This window comes from Stomoxys calcitrans, chromosome 3, assembly GCF_963082655.1.
Source record: "Stomoxys calcitrans chromosome 3, idStoCalc2.1, whole genome shotgun sequence".
Taxonomy (NCBI): domain Eukaryota; kingdom Metazoa; phylum Arthropoda; class Insecta; order Diptera; family Muscidae; genus Stomoxys; species Stomoxys calcitrans.
In genome coordinates, this window is record NC_081554.1 from 32,346,383 (window position 1) to 32,360,224 (window position 13,842).

Here is a 13,842-nt window from a genome sequence, read left to right on the forward strand (position 1 = left end):
TTTGGGGCAAAACTTGTGGGAAAGCCCCAAATGAAAGGTTTCTGGGGGTAGAACAAATTTTTAGGGCAAAGGGGAGTGGCACACCTAGCTCCAAAATGCCCTCCAATCGATCATGACAATTATGGGCCTAGTGAAAGGTATTTAGGAGTATAGCATAAATTTCACATCCATAGAGAGAAAGAAAGAATGAACTCCCCGTTAAATGGATATACAGACCAATCACGACAATATAGGGCAGAGATGAAATAGGACTTTTTTCCCGACTATGGTTGTTGCTGTTGTAGCAGTTTATTGTGTTCTATCTTTCGTCTGCTTGAATCTGTTGAGTGTCAAGAACCAGGAACTCTGCGACTATGATTGGGTGCGTCCACAAGGATCTGGTTCTGAGTCGAGTGGATCTGGCTGGGCAGTTAAACAGGTGACGTGTATCGTGCGGCCCCTGGTTACAATAGGGACATACATCCTGCACGTCGGCATCAATCCTTGCTCTGTAGCAGTTGAGGTGGCTGCATCTGCCGGAACGTAATTGAGCCAGAACTACTCTGGTTTGCCGGGGAAGGTCAATTTCTTCAGGTGTAATGGGAGGCGGTCGTTCATGTTTTCTAGACCTGCTTGTATGCCGCTAGATCTAGAGGTTCTCTCTTGTAGCGCTGAACCTCACGCTCTAGATCATGTAGATCTACCTTAAGGCTTCTGGACGGGGGATATCTATCCACAAGATGATGATTTGGATGGTCTCTGCGCTAACAGCCCAAAAGGTATTGCTTAGACAGCATGTAGTTATATCTTCGCAGTGGTAGGATCTTTGTCTCCTGATGGAGGTGGTCCACATGAGAATTGAGGAGACAGCCCATCGCAGTTCGGAGGGCGGCATTCTGACAGATCTTAATATTATGCCACTGCGTGTCACAAAGTTGACGAGACCACACGCGCGCTGCATAACTTACCACAGACCGGCCAATTGCTTTGTACGTGGTCAACAAGGTTTCTTTGTCTGCACAAAGAAACACATTCTCCCCCCATTGCTGTGGCAAGTGGGGAGAATGTGTAAGAGCTGCCAAATGTGACGCCAAGTATTTTGGGACACTTGATGGTCGGAATCATTTCTCCATAGACCATCACAGTCAGCTTCGTATTCACCTCACGCGTATTTGTAGTGAACAATGTGGCTGAAGATTTGGTGGCAGATATCTTCAGATTGCTTGCAGCGAAATATGAGGCAAGTTCGTTGAGGTAGACGTTCAACCTATCGCAGATGTCAACAATGGGTGGGGGACCTGATGCTATGGTCTTACAATAGTCCGCATACGATACGAACTCTATGCCGTTTGGAGGGGGTGGAATGGAGGATAGGTAAAGGTTGAACAGTGCGGGAGATATCACCCCATCTTGGGGAACTCCCTGTTTCACTCTACGGTGCTTCGACTTCTTATCCCTAAATTCCACAAATGACTGGCGACCACACAGATAATTCGCGACCCAGCGTTTCAAGCCTGGCTGGAGGGGCGTGTTGGCGATGTCATCAAATGTGTCGAATGCCTTCGATAGGAACAGTGCCCCGAGGACCGTCCTATCATATGGCCTGGGCGGATTGAAGTCACGGCAAATGTGTGCGGTGATGGCATGCAATGCTGTTGTTGTGCTTTGGAGTCTTCGAAATCCATGTTGATGCTCGGCGAATGGAAATTTTCCTACGAGGCTCGGGAGGAGTAATACCTGAAGCGTCTTTGCCACTGGTGAGAGAAGATCGATCGGTCTGTACGACTCCCCCAAACTCGGGTATTTTCCGGGCTTCAGTAGCGGGATTACTCTGCTCATTTTCCAGACATCGGGAACTATTGGGTTGCCCAAAAAGTAATTGCGGATTTTTTAAAAGAAAGTAAATGCATTTTTAATAAAACTAAGAATGAACTTTGATCAAATATACTTTTTTACACTTTTTTTCTAAAGCAAGCTAAAAGTAACAGCTGATAGCTGACAGAAGAAAGAATGCAATTACAGAGTCACAAGCTGTGAAAAAATTTGTCAACGCCGACTATATGAAAAATCCGCAATTACTTTTTGGGCAACCCAATATAAGAGTGTTCAAAGACAGGTTGAGGACAGTGGTAAAGTACTCAACTCCAGGTGAATTCAGATTCTTCAACATCAATGTAGAGATTCCATTGGGGCCCAACGCCTTAGATGATTTGGCGCCACGGATGACATTCGTAACTTCGCCCACGGTAAATTGTGATGGCTGTTTATCGGCTCGGAGACCACGAATATGGTAATATGTCGCTCATATCAAAAGTATTTGAGGGCATATATTTTATTTACATTAAGAGCCAAGTATCTGGGTGGCTACCTAATTACCCACTGTGAAAGATATAAGGGAGTAGAGCAAAAATTTGCCCATAAACATTTCATTAAAGAACAGGGGCCACATATCAATGAGTCCTGTCTGATTCGAAATGTTTCAATATTGTCGCCAGGATTTAAATTCACGCGTTTAGCATCATTGGAGGATTTGCTTACCTCTGCGCTTCAATGACACGAATTTGATATCCATTTGATATCCACATTCGGGACGAAGTGTCCCCATATTAAAAAGATACCAAAGCAGGTCTTATATATCGATCATTGCAACAAAGGGCTCAAATAAAAGTTATAAGAGCGTTGAAGATGGCGCTGCGGAGCAAGCCCGGTTAGGCTAGTAGTCTTATAAATGACAGTACAGGTTTATAAATACAATTACATATCCAGTTGTTTTTTGCGTACAAGACATTGTGTACTGAGGTTCAAATCATCGGTTATGATTTCTTCTAGTCAAATCGCTAGCTTAGATTGAACTCAGGCGAGCAGATGCGTACACCTCATAAGCGCATCACCTTCGGTCTTAAATAGTACGGCAGGCAACCCATTGGCTCCTACTGCTTTGGATTTCATCACGATGTTTAAATGTGATGCTAATTGGGTTGGTTTCCCCACCTAAGGCTGGGGAAATATGTGAGGTACTGTTTCAAGCATAGAAGCTATGTAAAAACTTCTTCCCAGAGAGATGTCATATTGCGGCACGCCGTTTGGAATCGGATACAAAAACGGAGGTCCCTTATCAATGAGCTTAAACCTGAAACGCACAGCACTCATTGATATGTGAATGGCTTTTTCATTGGCAAATTTGCAATGTTGCTTGGTTTGAGATAAAGATATAAAGAGATAAAGAGGTTTCTTAGGTTAGGTTGAAAGAAGGGTGCAAATATTGGGTTGCCCTAAAAGTAATTGTGAAAAAATTTGTCAACGCCGACTATATGAAAAATTCGCAATTACTTTTTGGGCAACCCAATATTAATCCGCCCCATGTCATTATAGACATACATCTAAGCCATAGTAGCCTGAGAGAGATGTATTGAAGAATTAGCCAAAAAATGCGAGCAAAGCCAACACCGTTAAGAAAGACAAGGTATTCTATCATTAGCTGGACATATAGGAAAAATCGTTACAAATCTGTAACCGCCTTTTAAAATGCCACGTTTTTGTGTACCACCTCTTAGCCTTTTAATTTTGCTATGTCCAAATGTCTATTGAAATAATTGTTGTATATAAATTTCCTCAATTTTAAATAAATTTTCTTTCAGTCATTCGTTTATTCATGTTCATTGTTCATCAATTTCACCAACATGCTGCTTTTATGCCTCGATGCTTGGATTTTAAAAACATTGTACCTTTATTTATGTTTGCTTAACCTAGTTTGCTCATTTTTCTGTGCAAAATATTCCACTTCACATTCGCTATGGCTTTTTCACTCCATTTCTTTGCTCTCTGCCATGTGGGCAAATGAATGAGCATAGCACGCAGGCCTTACTTCACAGTTTTGTGGTCTATTTTCATGTCAATGATGTGTATTTGTTTTGACACTTGAACACGTTCCTATTTACACATGTCGGTCGCTTTAGCGCCGTTTGAAAACGTCGGGTCACATATGTATACCGAACCAATTTAACAGATAGGCAAGTCTATCGTGATTAAGGGAAAAAAGCAAAATAAAGAGAAAAATCTTTGAAAATAAGCTTTATATGGCTTTATTATTCGAAAAATTAAAGCCATATACATATATAGTTCAAGTGAGTTTCACCTTTGGGAAGGGAAAAAATTGGTTTAATAAATTGTCAACTCAATGATAAGGGATCCATTGAGTTGACGCCATTTCTTAAATGACATCAACAGGGCCTCAGAACCTCATTTCATTTAGAGAAGTTTCATGGTGTTAAATTATGGTTGTTATGAGTTTCGAATGTGGACAGTATTAGAGAGCGTAAAACCTATTTATGAAGTTCTGACTTTGTCATACGAGTACCTAAACTTACTACTTGTGTTTTTTTTATTAAGTTCTTTAAACCATTCTTCTGTATTTTTAAACGATTTTATATAAATTTTTTTTTTCAAATCACTTTCTAAAGGGTGGGCCTTTAAAACAATTAACCTCATGCTCCACTCTCTTTGAGCCACAAATTGTTATGGGGATTGTTATGGTGGTGGGACGTCCCATAGACAGTTACTCCCGAATGCTGATATCAGATTCGTACTCTACTCCCAAATATCTTTGAGCCATATTTCCTTAGTTGGCAAACATGGGGGTTCAGGAGGCCAGTCGGTGACTTGGCCCTGAAAAACTCGATTTTTACTCTAAAATACCTTTGATTTGAGTCCCACATTGCTATGGTCGGTAAATTTGTCCTCATTTGGGAACCAAAAACTTGGTTCCACATTTGGATATCAGATTCTCCTTCTGCTCTCAAATGCCTATTATTTTTCCCCCATATTGCCATGGTCAATAAACAAGTACTTTTGGGTGGGGGGGGGGGTATTTTGGGAAGGGGAGGACCCCCAGAAACTTTGTCCCGAAACTTGATATTAACTTCCTGCTCTACTTCTAAATACCTTTCAATTGAGCCACACATTTCTGTGATCGGTAAATTTGTCCTTAGTTGGCAAACATGGGGGTTGAGGAGGCCAGTCGGTGACTTGGCCCTGAAAAAATATATTTGATTCGATTTTTACTCTTAAATACCTTTGATTCGAGTCCCACATTGCTATGGTCGGTAAATTTGTCCTCATTTGGGGATTTCGGTAAGTTTGTCATCATTTGGGAACCAAAAACTTGGTTCCACATTTGGATATCAGATTCTCCTTCTGCTTTCAAATGCCTATTATTTTTCCCCCATATTGCCATGGTCAATAAACAAGTACTGTTGGGGGGGCAGAAACTTTGTCCCGAAACTTGATATTAACTTCCTGCTCTACTTTCAAATACCTTTCAATTGAGCCACATATTGCTGTGATCGGTAAATTTGTCCGATTTAGAGGTGTTTTGGGGTGGGGCGGCCCCCCTAACACTTGACTCCATATTTGAAAACTCCCAAATAAAAGGTATTTGAGAGTAGAAAACTCTCAAATAACTTTTATACCTCCCATATTGTCGTGATTGATTTATAAATATATTTGGTGAGTTTTGGAGGTGGGGCGGCCCTCCTCGGTACACCATCCGAAATTTGTAAACCAAATTTTTGGTTTCAGGTTACTAAAAGTCAGAATGAAGTCCGGAAATTCTACCAAAGAATTAAACATCAAACCGATGGCTTTGGTGCAAGCACTTTCTCCTGCAGAGACAAAGAAGGAAACCTGGTAACTGATACAGATAACATGCTGAGGATATGGAAAGAACATTTTACCCAACTGCCTGTGTCCGATGTTGGTGGCGAAGAGGATACTGCAGAACCAATCAATGATGATGGTATAGAATGTTTACCTCCTAGTCAAAATGAGGTCCAAGTAGCTGTGACCCGACTAAAGAACAACAAGGCAGCAGGAGCCGACGGTTTACCCGCTGAACTATTTAAGACCGTAGGCGACACGCTGATAAGGCGTATGCATCAGCTTATCTTCGCAATCTGGCTAGAAGAACGCATACCCGATGATTGGAACCTCAGCATACTATGTCCCGTACATAAGAAAGGAGACAAAACGGAATGTGCCAACTACAGAGAAATAAGTCTCCTCCATACAATAAGTCCCTCGCATACAAGATACTCTCGAGCGTACTGCGTGAAAGATTAAAACCTAAAGTCATTGAGATAATTGGGACTTATCAATGCGACTTTAGACCTGGTACATCCACCCTGGACCAGATATTCACACTGCGCCAAATCCTGGAAAAGACCCGAGAAGGGCAAAACAACACCTACCAAAGAGATGGTAGGTTGATTACAAAGCGGCCTTCGATACTCTTATACGTTCAAAGGTAAAGGATGATTTTTTTGAGGTTAGGATTTTCATGCATTAGTATTTGACAGATCACGTGGGATTTCAGACATGGTGTCAAAGAGAAAGATGCTCAGTATGCTTTGACATTTCATCATGAATAGACTTACTAACGAGCAACGCTTGCAAATCATTGAATTTTATTACCAAAATCAGTGTTCGGTTCGAAATGTGTTCATTCACCGTAACGTTGCGTCCAACAGCATCTTTGAAAAAATACGGTCCAATGATTCCACCAGCGTACAAACCACACCAAACAGTGCATTTTTCGGGATGCATGGGCAGTTCTTGAACGGCTTCTGGTTGCTCTTCACTCCAAATGCGGCAATTTTTCTTATTTACGTAGCCATTCAACCAGAAATGAGCCTCATCGCTGAACAAAATTTGTCAAAATTTGAACACATTTCGAACCGAACATTGATTTTGGTAATAAAATTCAATGATTTGCAAGCGTTGCTCGTTAGTAAGTCTATTCATGATGAAATGTCTAAGCATACTGAGCATCTTTCTCTTTGACACCATGTCTGAAATCCCACGTGATCTGTCAAATACTAATGCATGAAAATCCTAACCTCAAAAAAATCACCCTTTATTTCAAGCCATGTCTGAGTTTGGTATCCCTGCAAAATTAATAAGACTCTGCAGGATAACACTTGCTGATGCGCGTTCCTCAGTAAGAATAGGAAAGAATCTCTCCGAACCATTTAATACCAAACGAGGTTTCAGACAAGCAGACAGCCTATCGTGTGATCTCTTTAATATCCTGCCGAAGAAGATTATACGAGATGCAGAAGTGAATAGATATGACACACTAATCACAAGAGTGTGTGATATGCCGACGACATCGATATCATAGGTCGGTCACCGGAAGTAGTAACTGCAGCCTTTGAAAGAATCGAAAAGGAGTCTGTGAAAATGGTTCTAGCAGTAAATGGAGATAAAACGAAATGGATGTTTTCAACTCCCAAAAAGGCTTGCACAACCGAGCAGATGAAGAAAATCGAGAAAGTTGGGAACTACAACTTTGAGACAGTCAGTAATTTTATCTATCTACGAATGACACCAGTTTTGAGAGAAAGCGAAGAATAATACTGACAAACAGATGCTACTTTGGACTAAGTAAGCTGTTTGGAAACAAGGCCACCTCTCGACAGACGAAGACTACACTTTACAAGGCACTGATACTACCCGTGCTGTTATATGGTTCTGAAGCATGGGTACTCGTGAAAGCAGATGAGGCGGATGAGTTTTTGAGAGAAAGATTCTTCGTAAAATATATGGACCAGTTTGCGTTAATGGAGAATATATGCAACGTATGAACCACGAGCTATATGATGACGATATCATAGTTACACGCATCAATCAAGCTAGGTCATGTTGCCAGAATGGATGAAGAAGCTCCAGCAAAGAAGTCTTTTGAAGGCTAACACGGTGGTTCACGCAAACCGGGAAGACCAAAAGCTCGATGGAAAGATCAAGTGGTGGGAGGCACCCCGAAACTTGGTGTCAGATATTTTAGAATGAGGGCAGAAGATCGAAGCGCTTGGAACGCTATTCTACGTTCGGCTAGTGGAACAAATATTCTCTCATAGCCAATTAAAGTAAAAGTAAAGTAAGGTTACTAAAGGGAGCATAACAAGTAAAAAGGCGTTAAGTTCGGCCGGGCCGAACTTTGGATACCCACCACCTCGGGTATATATGTAAACCACCTTTCATCAAAATTCGGTGAAAATTTCATACCTTATGTCCCATATCAGTTATATCAAAATAGGTTCCGATTTGGACCAAATACTAATAAGTATACTAGCTAAATCTTAAAATAAACCGATTTGAACTATATACGACACGGATGTCGAAAAGCCTAATGTAAGACACTGTGTCAAACTTCAGTGAAATCAGATTATAAATGAGCCTTTTATGGGGCCAAGACTTTAAATTGAGATATTGCTCTACATTGCAGCTATATCCAAATCTGGACCGATTTGGACAAGTTGCATAAAAATGTTGAAGAGCCTAATACAAATCACTGTCCCAAATTTCGGCGAAATCGGACAATAAATGCGCCTTTTATGGGGCCAAGACTTTAAATCGAGATATCGGTCTATATGGCAGCTACATCCAAATCTGGACCGATCTGTGCGATATTGCAGAAGTATGTCAAGGCACTTAACCTTACTTACTGTCCCAAATTTCGGCGACATCGGACAATAAATGAGAATTTTATGGGCCCTAAACCATAAATCAAGAAATCGGTCTATATGGCAGCTATATCCAAATATGAACCCATCTGGACCAAATTGAAGAAAGATGTCGAAGGGGCTAACACAACTCATTGTCCCAAATTTTAGCAAAATCGGATAATAAATGTGGGTTTTATGGGCCTAACACCATAAATCGGAGGATCGGTCTATATGGCAGCTATATCCAAATCTGGACCGATCTGAGCCAAATTGACGGAGGATGTCGATGGGCCTAACACAATTCACTGTCCCGAGTTTCATCAAAATCGGATAAAAAATTTGGCTTTTGTGGGCCTAAGACCCCAAATCGGAGGATCGGTCTATATGGCAGCTATATCCAAATCTGAACCGATCTCGGCCAAATTAACGGAGGAAGTCAAAGGGCCTAACACAACTCATTGTCCCAAATTTCAGCAAAATCGGTTAAAAAATGTGGCTTTTATGGGCCATAGACCCTAAATCGGAGGATCGGTCTATATGGCAGCTATATCCAAATCTGAACCGATCTGGGCCAAATTGACGAAGGATGTTAAAGGGCCTAACACAACTCACTGTCCCAAATTTCAGCAAAATCGGATAATAAATGTGGCTTTTATTGGCCTAAGACCCTAAATCGGCGGATCGGTCTATATGGGGGCTATATCAAGATATAGTCCGATATAGTCCATCTACGAGCTTAACCTGCTTATGGACAAAAAAAAGAATCGGTGCAAAATTTCAGCTCAGTATCTCTATTTTTAAAGACTGTAGCGTGATTTCAACAGACAGACGGACGGACATGTCTAGATCGTCTTAGATTTTTAAGCTGATCAAGATTACATATACTTTATAGGATCGGAAATGGATATTTCGATGTGTTGCAAACGGAATGACAAAATGAATATACCCCCATCCTTCGGTGGTGGGTATAAAAATATCGCTTAAATCGCACCATCGATCTCCGCTATCTGCCGTTTCTGAAAATTAGGGTAAGGGCCAGATATCAGATATGAAACGAGTTCTTTGCGCGGTATCTCTTTTAAGGCAAATAACGAATAATGAATAAAAACTGTTATATTATTGAAGCTATATCAAGTTATAGTCCGATTCGGATCATAAACGAATTGAATGCTGAACATTGTAGAAGTCATTGTGTAATATTTCAATCAAGAAGCACAATCGGAAGATCAGTTTATATGGGAGCTGTATCAAGCTATAGATCGATTCCGACCACATTGGACACGTATATATGAAGAAGTCGTAGTACAAAATTTCTGCCAAATCTGATAAGAATTGCGCTCTCTAGAGGTGAAGATCCCAGATCGGTTTATATGGAAGCTGTATCAGATTATGTACCGAATTGAGCCATACCAAGCACAGTTGTTGGAAGAAATACCAACAACACATATTGATTTTTATACCCTACACCACTACTGTGGTACAGGGTATTTGTTGAATTTGTTTTTAAGGAAGAAGGAAGAGAGATAGAACCATTGATAAGTATACTGATCGACTCAGAACCAGTGCTGCCACTCAACAAAATTATTTCCTACCAAAATTTAAGAAAAATCCTACTAAACCCTACCAAAACCTACCAAATTTTCTACAAGCGGAAAATGGGGTGTATGTGTTTATACCCACCACTGAATAGTTCCTCATCTTGCCATTCCATTTGCAACACATCAAGTTATACATTGTCAACCCTACCGACCGCGATTTTTGGTTGAAATCACTCTACAGCCTCAAGTTCATAGATGGCCTATATCTCGAAATAGAGCCCTCTGTATCGATCATAAAAAATCTTGAGCTCAAAAGTCGTAGTTTCGTCCCGATTTCAAAGAACAACGGTGATGAGTTTGAATAAAGAAATCTTTCGACTTAAGGGTTCGAGCCCAGGAATGGGCTTTTATTAGCCATTTTCGTTGTTACAGTGAGTTTCATGATCTTTTCTCAGATGCCATATAACCCTGTTTTCCCATTGAAGATGTACCAGTTAAGTCAACATCCGAACTTTCTTTTATTCCTGAACTTTGCAGTATTTGACCCCTCGACATCCATGGTTTTATACTGGACTTTAAACGAATACACAGAAACGACAAATAGTAAATTAGGTTTTGTGTTATCCCTGGTGATTTTTCAATAAATAACCTGGTATTGATATATTGAAAAAAACCTACCAAAAATTGAGATCAGCCTACCAACCTACCAACCTACCAAGTGAGTAAAAACCTATCAATTTTGGTGGGATCCTACCAAAAACGGCAACACTGCTCAGAATCATTGTCTGTCTGTCTGTCCGTCCGTCTGTCAATCTGTCTGTCTATCCGTCTGTCCATGTTAATTTGTGTACTAACTACAGGTCACAATTTTCTTCCGATCGTCTTCAAATTTGGTACATGAATGTTTTTCGCCCTAGAGATGTTTTTTGCCCCAACTGAAATTGTAAGAAATCGGTTCAGATTAAGATATAGCTCCCATATATATTCGTATGATTTGCAGTAATAATGCAATGAAATTATCATTTGCTAACCAATTTTCTCGAAATTAGGCAGGAAGGATTTTCTCTTGACTTTCGACATTGCAGGTGAATTTCATAGAAATAGCTTCAGAGTAAGATTAGGCTCTCATATATATGAAAAATTGGTTCAGAATTAGATACAGCTACCACTTTGTAGCTGTGGGGTAGGTGTACGGTATTATAAAGTCGGCACCGCCTTACTTTTGCCTCACTGGATATATATAAGGTTGTATTGTCATGGGGACCAAGTAGTCTGGCATATATTGGGTTGCCCAAAAAGTAAATGCGGATTTTTCATATAGTCGGCGTTGACAAATTTTTTCACAGCTTGTGACTCTGTAAATGCATTCTTTCTTCTGTCAGTTATCAGCTGTTACTTTTAGCTTGCTTTAGAAAAAAAGTGTAAAAAAAGTATATTTGATTAAAGTTCATTCTAAGTCTTATTAAAAATGCATTTACTTTCTTTTAAAAAATCCGCAATTACTTTCTGGGCAACCCAATAGATGCCGAAATTCGACTATGCTTTGATTAGGGCCGACTTCATCACTAGATTCAGTAGATAAACAAATGGTCTCAGCCAACACACCAGTGTTCTTTCTGTCATGTGGGTCCAACATTTTTATCTCTGACGAAATCTGTGTTCCTCTTGTGATCATCCATCTGACCATATTCTTTCCAGTTTTGCATCAATAATTCTGCTGTACAGCATATTATATGTCCATTGGGAAATGCAAAGATGCTCTCCTCCATATCCAAGAAACTTCAATAGTACGGCTTTGGGTATATGGTCTTGAAATTTGACGACTATCAATAAATACTTTGTAGGGTTGCAAATGAATAATTCGATACGTTTTAAACAAAATGAGTATACACCCATCTTCTCTGCATTCTAAAACATTATATTCTGCCATTTGTTATATGTATTTCGAGACTGTTTTTCGCATACGAAAGAAATCTTCATTCCATTTATCTGCCCTTAGTCTGAAAGAAATCTTCATTTCATGTATCTGTCTTTAGTGTAAGTAAATCACGTTCAATTTCTGCAAATGTAGTGCTTGAGTGAGGAAACTTTAACTTCACACGCATTGATTACTTGCTTATAATCTCACATAATAAACTACATTTGTTAATGTCGAACCAAATTTGTATGCCTAACATGATGTCAGGCAAAGCAACACCGCATATCAGTCCATTTCAAATATGCCAACCTTTATCGATGCAAGAAACGTACCTAAGGACTAAGAGCTACAAGTTGCCATAAATGACCCTGGCATTGATTTGGAAATTGGAGAGAATTTCGTGACCAAACTATCTATGTCGCACTATGACTGACTATTATTGGCAAATACAATTGGACTCTCTTTAAAAATGATAACAGAAAATTGGAAAGGAGAGAGAATAACATTACTAGACTTAATCGAATCATATGTAAGCTCAAACCTAGACACACAGCAATTGAAATTTTAGCAATAATAGAGGATGAAAGGTGGACGAAGTGTTGTAAGTTAAAGGCTGATAACAAGAAACATGCAGGGGCAAGACAACATTTGAAAGATATTTTTATTAAAAACTAAATTCAATGAAATTTTTATTAAGGACCATATTAAGAAATTGCGCCCTCTAGAAGCTCAAGAAGACAAATCCCCAGATCTGTTTATATGACAGCTATATCAGGTTATAGACCGATTTCAACCATACTTGGCACAGTTGTTGGATATAATAATGAAATACTTCGTGCAAAAATTCATTGAAATCGGATAAGAATTGTGCCCTCTAGAGGCTCAAGAAGTCAAGACCCAAGATCGGTTTATATGGCAGCTATATCAGGTTATGGACCGATGTGAACCATACTTGGCACAGTTGTTGGGTATCATAACAAAACACGTCGTGCGAAATTCCATTCCATTCGGATAAGAATTGCGCCCACTAGAGGCTCAAGAAGTCAAGACCCAAGATCGGTTTATATGGCAGCTGTATCAGGTTATGGACCGATTTGAACCATACTTGGCACAGTTGTTGGATATCATAACAAAACACGTCGTGCAAAATTTCATTCTGATCGGATAAGAATTGCGCACGCTAGAGGCTCAAGAAGTCAAGACCCAAGATCGGTTTATATGACAGCTATATCAGGTTATGGACCGATTTGAACTATACTTGACACAGTTGTTGGATATCATAACAAAACACGTCGTGCAAAATTTCATTCCAATCCGATAAGAATTGCGCACTCTAGAGGCCCAAGAAGTCAAGACCCAAGATCGGTTTATATGGCAGCTATATCAAAATATGGACCGATATGGCCCATTTACAATACCAACCGACCTACACTAATAAGAAGTATTTGTGCAAAATTTCAAGCGGCTAGCTTTACTCCTTCGGAAGTTAGCGTGCTTTCGACAGACAGACGGACGGACGGACGGACGGACGGACGGACAGACGGACGGACATGGCTAGATCGACATAAAATGTCACGACGATCAAGAATATATATACTTTATGGGGTCTCAGACGAATATTTCGAGTAGTTACAAACAGAATGACGAAATTAGTATACCCCCCATCTTATGGTGGAGGGTGTAAAAATGAATATCACATTTTGATTAAATTTTTCCTACAACAAAAGTATTAACAATATTTTTTCTAAAGATAAAATTGTATTGAAATTTTTCAGCAGTGGTGGGTGATGCGGTTTGTGATGCTGCTGGTAGAGCAGCTGCTGAAGTGGGGCCCAAATCTCCGAAGAGGAGTGATTGGGTGTGTAGGGAATATATAGTCCAAGAAGAAAGGCTTTTGAGCCTTTTG